At 54.3% G+C, this 7,542-nt stretch overlaps 1 protein-coding gene across 4 annotated transcripts in view; it reads left to right on the top strand.

Moving 5' to 3' along the window:
* The first annotated feature begins 1,842 nt into the window (after positions 1-1,842).
* COL6A2 (collagen type VI alpha 2 chain) overlaps positions 1,843-7,542 on the top strand; it is a 32,163-nt gene continuing 26,463 nt past the window's right edge. For 3 of the 4 annotated variants that reach the window (XM_078057507.1, XM_036081630.2, XM_036081632.2), the window contains exon 1: positions 1,843-1,971. The gene's annotated coding sequence lies outside the window, so the exon portion shown is untranslated. Of the gene's footprint in view, positions 1,972-4,010; positions 4,170-7,542 lie in introns of all 4 variants that reach the window. The other variant, XM_078057880.1, reaches the window with a different exon arrangement.

Below are 7,542 nucleotides of genomic sequence, written 5' to 3'. Positions count from 1 at the left end.
CCTGCCCTCAGCCACCTTATAGCCTGGCCAGGCCATGGGAGCCAGGTGCACCAGACTCAGGGTGCAGATGGAAAGAAGTGGTCAGGAAGACCAGAAGGCATGCATGCAGAGAGGGCAGCCCCTGGGGCACACACAGGTGACCAAGAAGCTCCGGGACATCTCTCCTCTTGGGGGGCGGGGGGGGCTAAATCAGAGATTTGCAAAACTGCTCTTCTTCAGCTGGAGCTACACTTCCCCACTGTCCCAGAGCCCAGGGACCTCTGCCCAGCCCTGCCTGCACCCCAACTAAATGAGGACCCGGGTACTGGGCGTCTGCCTCTCCAGGGTGGGGAGCAGGAATCCCCACCACAGCTCTGCCAGAGACCCCCCCTCTCACCCTCTCCAAGACTCTGCTATAAGGCCATCACGGTGGCCTCAGGGCCCAGCACCAAGCCCATCTGTGGAGTGCCTGCAAAGGGAGGACACTTCCTGCACCTCCAGGCCCTCATTCCTGCCCAGAGCACCTGAGGCTCCCACCGTCCTGGCCCCCCTGCCCTTTCCCAGCCTGCCCCCAACTATCTGACCGCCCAGGGGAGCAGGGAGCCCGGGGCGCGGACACGCATTCTGACGCGCAGGGTCGCGGAGCTGGGGCTGGTGTTTCCGGACAAGGCCCGAGCAAGGGGGACGCTGCGGGGCAGGAGGACCCGTGGCTGCACCCGGGGGCGCGTCCCAGGGCCCCTCGCCAGTCCAGGTGCAGGGCGCGACTCCCAACATCCCGGGTCAGCTCTCCCTGGAAATGGGGCAGGGGCCGCCAGGCCGGGGCCTGAAGTCCAAGCAGCGGCCGGGATGCGGTCCAGGGGGTCCCGTGAGGCAGGGCGGCGCGGAGGGCTGGGAGGACCCGCCGGCGAGGATGCAGGCCGTGCTGACTTCGGACTAGTTCAGGGAGAGGTGCAGCGCGCCCCCCGGCCGCGCCTCCTCGTCCCGCCCCGTCCCAGTCCCCTCCCGTGTCCCCCTCCGACCCTCCATCCTCCCTCCCGCATTCCTCGTCCTGGTGGCGCCCCTCCGTCTCCCCCGCACACCGCACCTCCGCCTCTGCCTCCCCACCCCACCGCCCACACTTCCGCCCACTAGTACACCCCCACCCTCCATTCCCCCCAGCCCCGCCCCTCCTCTCACCCCACCGCCCCCACTCCCGCACCCCTCCCCTCCGCCCCACCCCACCGCCCTCACTTCCATCCACTAATCTACCCCCTCCTCCATTCCCCCCACCGCCCTCACTTCCATCCACTCGTCCACTCCCCCACCCTCCATTCCCCCCAGCCCCGCCCCTCCTCTCACCCCACCGCCCCCACCCCCGCACCCCTCCCCTCCGCCCCACCCCACCGCCCTCACTTCCATCCACTAATCTACCCCCTCCTCCATTCCCCCCACCGCCCTCACTTCCATCCACTCGTCCACTCCCCCACCCTCCATTCCCCCCAGCCCCGCCCCTCCTCTCACCCCAGCGCCCCCACCCCCGCACCCCTCCCCTCCGCCCCACCCCACCGCCCTAACTTCCATCTACTAATCCACCCCACCACACCCTCCATTCCCCCCCCCCGTGCCCCGCCCCTCCTCTCACCCCAGCGCCCCCACCCCCGCACCCCTCCCCTCCGCCCCACCCCACCGCCCTAACTTCCATCTACTAATCCACCCCACCACACCCTCCATTCCCCCCCCCGTGCCCCGCCCCTCCTCTCACCCCACCGCTTTCCGCCCCGGGACCCTCGCCCCCCTCCCCGCCCCCCAACCGGCCATCCGCGGGGCCGCAGCGCCTCCCGCTGGTCCCCGCTGTCGGGGCGCGGCCCTGGCGGAGGCGGGACTGGTATAAAGTGGGCGGCCCCCGCCGCGGACCCCTCCCTACTGCCCGCTCGGAGCCCGCGTCTCGGCGACCAGGACCCTGAGCTCCTCTGGACGTGTCCAGCGAGGGCGCCCGGCGCGCTCCGGGGTCAGGTAAGCGCCGCTCGGCCGGCCCGGGACCCGCCTGGAGCGGCGGCCGCGCACTGCGGGCTGTGACCCGGCGGGGCCCTCCCCCAGGCAGGGCGGGCTGGTCTCCCCTGTGGCAGCGAGTGCCCCGCGGGGGGCCGGGCGTGGGGGGCACGCCGGCCTGGTGGCCCCATTGCCGCCACTTGCCCTCCCTCCGAGCTCCCCAGGGCGCTCCTTGGCGCAGCGTCGCGCGTTGGGACCAGGGGCCGCCGAGTTAATTTTCTGGCCGCCCCCTCCTTGGCCCCTTCTGGGGCAGGGCTGGGGGGGATTCCTCCCTGTTCCTGGGCTCGGTGCAGAGACTGTCTGCTGGGACAGCTGGGGAGCCCTCGCCACCGTCACCGCCACCACTGGGTCACCAAATAGCCCCGAGGGCTCAGCATCTTCAGTCGGACCTCTGGCTGGTTCCTGGGAGGCTTGGTTTTTATCTCTGGCCTGGAGATCACATTCAGAGGGCTGGGGAGCCCAAGTCACCCCCCCGGGAAGACCAACCCTTTTCACCTGGCCTGGGCACAGGATCTCCAGTGGTGCTGGCCCCCGTCCCCTGGGCTCAAGAGGGAGAGGCTCTTCCTCCTTCTTCTGGATGCAGTGCCCGTGGCTAGAGTGAGCTCTCCAGGGCCTCCCAGGCACTCTTCAGGTGACAGAGGGTCTCTGATACCCCAGTGGAGAGGACAGGTCACACCCCCACCTTACCCCCACCCCGGAATCAGCAGGAGCCCAGCCTGTCCCCCATTCCTCTGAGGCTGGAAGTGGCCCACTGGGCATCGCCCCAACATCAGAAGTCTGCAGGGGGCTGCATGGTGGGCATCGGGGTGAAGCCGGAGCGCAGGCTGACGGAGCCTGTGACGGCTCCCCGGCGAGGCCAGACCCCACACCCTCCAGGACTCCTCACTCACTTTAGCAGAACCCTGGGGGCCCGCTCGCTCAGAGCATGGCTTTGGGGTGGGAGTGGGTGGGTCATCCGCTGCGAGGTCCCTGCTGTTGTTAATCACGACACCGCCAGAAACGCAGGGCGGAGCTTCAGGAGTGCGGGCGTCCTGCTCGGGGCCCACATGGGTCACCATCCCCCGTACCCAGCGAGAACACCGCCGCTGCAGCCCCACACCCCTCGTCCACCCAACGGTCCCCAAGGAAAGGAGCTTCACTTTTAGTTTAATAGCCAAAAGAAGGAAGCGGAAGATCCACAGATTTCTGATTTTTTTCTTCCAGTAAAGGAGTTTGGGCCCAGAGATGGTCTTATATTTGTTTAACAACCAAAAAGGCATTTGGGGCTCTGAGGAGGGACGCTGTCTGCCTTCCTGAAGTCATCCAGAGGCAGGAGGGTAGGGCCAGGGAGTGGGCCTGAGCCCCCAGCCTAGGTGGCCCGCAGTCTCCCAGGCCAGACTGGAGCGGGTGGGCACAAGGGGCCCAGGTGTGTCCCCTCGGCAGGACTCAGGTCTTGATGGGCCCCTGGGCCCTCTGGCCACCGTGAAGCTGCCACCCTCTGCTAAGGAAAGTAACCTGGGAGGCCAGCAAAGCCCGTGGGGGGGGGGGCATTGTTGGGGGAGTCTGTTGGGGAGCACAGGGAAGGCAACATGCAGAGTCGGGCTTATGCCACTGGGCCCCCTGGTTGGACGGAGCTCGGGTCCCCGCACTGCGCAGTGCCTGTCACACCCAGCGGTGACTTTGCGTCACTGGCCAGCAGGGGAGCTGTGGGCGGCAGGGAGGTCTTCAGACGAGCTCCCTGGGCTGGGCCAGGTCAGAGAAGGGAGGGCTGGTGCCTGGGAGAAGGAGCTGGGGGCCGTGGTGAAGGGCTTGGCCCGGCCGTACCCCGGCCAGCATTTTCTCATCTGCAGAACCAGGCTGGGCTTAATAGCACCTGACCTTCCTACCTGCCAGGACTGCTAAGGGTCTCCAAGGGCACAGAGTGTGGGAAGACCATGTTTGTACCCACAAAATGCTTTATGATGCTGGAAAAACCTAGTTCTTGTGATTATTTTTTAAAGATTATTTATTTATTTATTTGACAGAGAGAGACTGTACAAGCAGGGGGAGCGGCAGAGGGAGAGGGAGAAGCAGGCTCCCCGCTGAGCAAGGAGCCCGATGCGGGGCTCGATCCCAGGACCCTGAGATCATGACCTGAGCTGAAAGCGGACGCTTAACGACTGAGCCACCCAGGCGCCCCTCTTGTGATTATTTTAAGAAAACCACAAATAGTTTGATTCTTTCCACGTTTCAGTGGATCAGTCCTTTCTTTGGCTTCTTTCACACATTTGTGCAAAGCCGGCAGGGGGTGGGGGGCACGGGGTGGGAACCCTGGTGTGGGGCACACCTGCAGAGAAGCAAGGGTCCTGGGGTGCTGCTCACTGAACAGGGCCTGGCGGAGCCCCCCCCACCCGAGGGCCAGTGCAGGCACTGGGCCGTATCATAGAGCAACATTCTCCGCAGACTCTGTGCACACCCTCCCCGCTGACCCAAACATGTCAGCACTCCACGCCACACTGGTGGTCAGCCTCGTGGTGGCCCATTGCAGTGGCTGAAATAAGCAAGTGGAGGGCGGGCATCCAGCTGTGAGGGGCCCCTGCTGCTAGGAGAGCAGACTCTGGGTCTAAAGCTCTGGAAAGTGTCGAGGCTTTCATGCCTGCAGTCAGATACTCACCAGAAGAGTGAAGAGGGACCCTGGTATTCCCCACAGCCCGCTATACTGCGTTTGGTTTTGTTCGTTTTCTCTTTCTTGTACGCCAGTGTCCTAGATGAGGAAATGTGTGCTGTTGGTCTGTCTGCACGTCCTCGATTTTTGTGCATTCAGCATTTTTTGATTACTGACCATTTGCCTGGTTACGATTTCCCCCATGTTCCTAATGAGTCCTCAGTTCTACTTATCTGTAAGAACTTTCTCCCCCAGTTTGCTTAAAAATTGTGGTAAAATACACATGACATAAAATTTATTATCTCACCCATTTTTTAAGTGTAGAGTTCAGTGGTATTCATATTGTTGTGCTACTGTTACCTCCATTCATCTCTGAAATTCCTTTCATCTTGAAAAACGGGAACTCTATACCCATTAAACACTAACTCCCCATTCCCTCCCTGCGAGCTTCCATTCTACTTTCTATCTATGATTTTTTAGATAGTCTAAGCATCTCATATAATTAGAATCATACGGTATTTATCTGTTTGTCACTGGCTTATTTTACTGAGCATCATGTCCTCAAGGTGCAGGTGTCAGAATGTGCTTTCTCTTTAAGGCTGAATCATATGCCCTGGTGTGAATGTACCGCATTATGATTATCCATTCATCTGTCAGTGGACACTTGGATTCTTCCCTGTTTTACCTGTTGTAAATAATCACTAATGTGAACAATGAAGATGGGTATACAAATATCTCTTTGAGATCTTGCTTTTAATTTTGGGGGGTATATAGCCAGAAGTGGAATTGCTAGATCATATTATAATTTTATTTTTATTTTTTTGAGGAACCACCATACTGTTGTCCACAGAGTTTCTACCATGTTACATTCCCACCAACACTTCCAATTTCTCCACATCCTCCAACACTTGTTATTTTCTGGGGTTTTTTTAATATTAGCCATCCTAATGAGTGTAAGGTGATATCCTTACAGTTTTTATTTGTTTTTCTCTAATAATTAGTGATGTTGAGCATCTTTTCATGTATCCATTGGCCATTTGTATGTCTTCTGTAGAGAAAGGTCTGTTCAAGTCCTTTGTCCATTTTTGAATCAAGTTTTTTGTTTTTGAGTTTTAGGAGTTCTCTATATATTTTGGATCCTAATCCCTGTTCATATCTGTCATTTGCAAAGACTTTCTCCCATTCTATAGGGTTGGCTTTTAACTCTGTGGATAGTGTCTTTTCATACACAAAATGTGTTATTTTCCATAAAGTTCAATTTGCCTATTTTTTCTTTAGTTGCTTGTGCTTTTGGTGTCATATCCAAGAAATCATTGCCAACTGCAGTGTTGCAAATCTTTTGCCCTACACTTCTTCTAAAACTTTTATAGATTTAGGTCTTACATTTAGATCATGGATCCACTTTGAATTAAATTTTGTGTATGGTGTGAGGTAAGGGTCCAACTTCATTCTTTTGCTTGTGGATAGCCAGTTTTCACCACACCATTTGTTCTAAAGAACTGTCTTTTCCCCCACTGAATGATCGTGACTCCTTTGTTGAAAAGTACTTGAATGTGTATGCAAGAGTTTATTTCTGGACTCTATCCAACTCCATTGGTGTATATGTCTGTCTTCATGCTAGTACCACTTTGTTTTCATTACTATTGCTCTGTAGTAAGTTTTGAAATCAGGAAGTGTGAGTCCTCCAGCTTTGCTCTTCTCTTTTAGGATTGTTTATGCTATTCAAGGTTTCTTGAGATTTCTCATGAATTTCATTTTGGCTTTTTCTATTTCTGCAAAAATCATCATTGGGCTTTTCATAGAAATTGAATTAAACCTGTAAATCACATTGGGTGGTATTGACATCCTAATATTGTCTTCCAATCCATGAACATGGATTATCTTTCCATTTGTTTATATCTTCTTTAATTCCTCTCAGAAAGATTTTTTAGTTTTCAGTGAATAAGTCTTTTACCTCCTTGGTAAAGGTAATTCCTAAATGTTTTATTCTTTTGATGCTAATGGAAATGGAATTGTTTTGCATTGTTCATTGTTAGTATATAGAAATGCAATGGATTTTTGTGTATTGACTTTGTATTCTACTACTTTGCTCTGTTGGTTTATTCTAAGAATTCCTTTTGTGGGATCTTTAGGGTTTTCTACATGTAAGATCCTATCATCTGTGAACAGGAATAATTTATTTCTTCCTTTCCACTTTGAGTGCCTTTTATGTCTTTTTCTTGCCTAATTGTTCTGGCGAGGACTTCCAATACTATGTTGAATAGAAGGGATGAAAGTAGGCATCTTTGCTTTGTTCCTGATCTTAGAGGAAAAGCTTTCAGTCTCTCACCATTGAGTATGATATTTACTGTGGAATTTTCATATATGACTTTTATTATATTGAGGTGGGTTCTTTCTATTCCTAGTTTTGGGATGTTTTTATCATGAAAGGATGTTAAATTTTATCAAAAGATTTTTTGAGATCATGTGGATTATATTACATTGATCAATTTTCATATGTTGATTCATCCTTGCATTCCAGGAATAAATGCCACTTACTCATGGTGTTTAATCCTTTTACTATCCTATTGAATTCTGTTTGCTAATATTTTGTTGAAGATTTTTGTGTCAGTGTTCAATAGGAATATTGGTTTGTAGTGTCTTTGTCTGACTTTGGCACTAGGGTAATGCCAACATCATAGAATGAGTGAGGGAATATTCCCTCCTCTTCAGCTTGTTTTTGAAAAGTTTGAGAAGTATTGATGTTAGTTCTTTTTTTTTTTTTTAAAGATTTTATTTATTTATTTGACAGAGAGAGACACAGCGAGAAAGAGAACAAGGGGGAGTGGGAGTGGGAGAAGCAGGCTTCCCACGGAGCAGGGAGCCCGATGCGGGGCTTGATCCCAGGACCCTGGGATCATGACCTGAACCGA

This window comes from Halichoerus grypus, chromosome 1, assembly GCF_964656455.1.
Source record: "Halichoerus grypus chromosome 1, mHalGry1.hap1.1, whole genome shotgun sequence".
NCBI classification, from domain to species: Eukaryota; Metazoa; Chordata; class Mammalia; order Carnivora; family Phocidae; genus Halichoerus; species Halichoerus grypus.
This window is presented reverse-complemented; position numbering and strand designations above follow the sequence as displayed.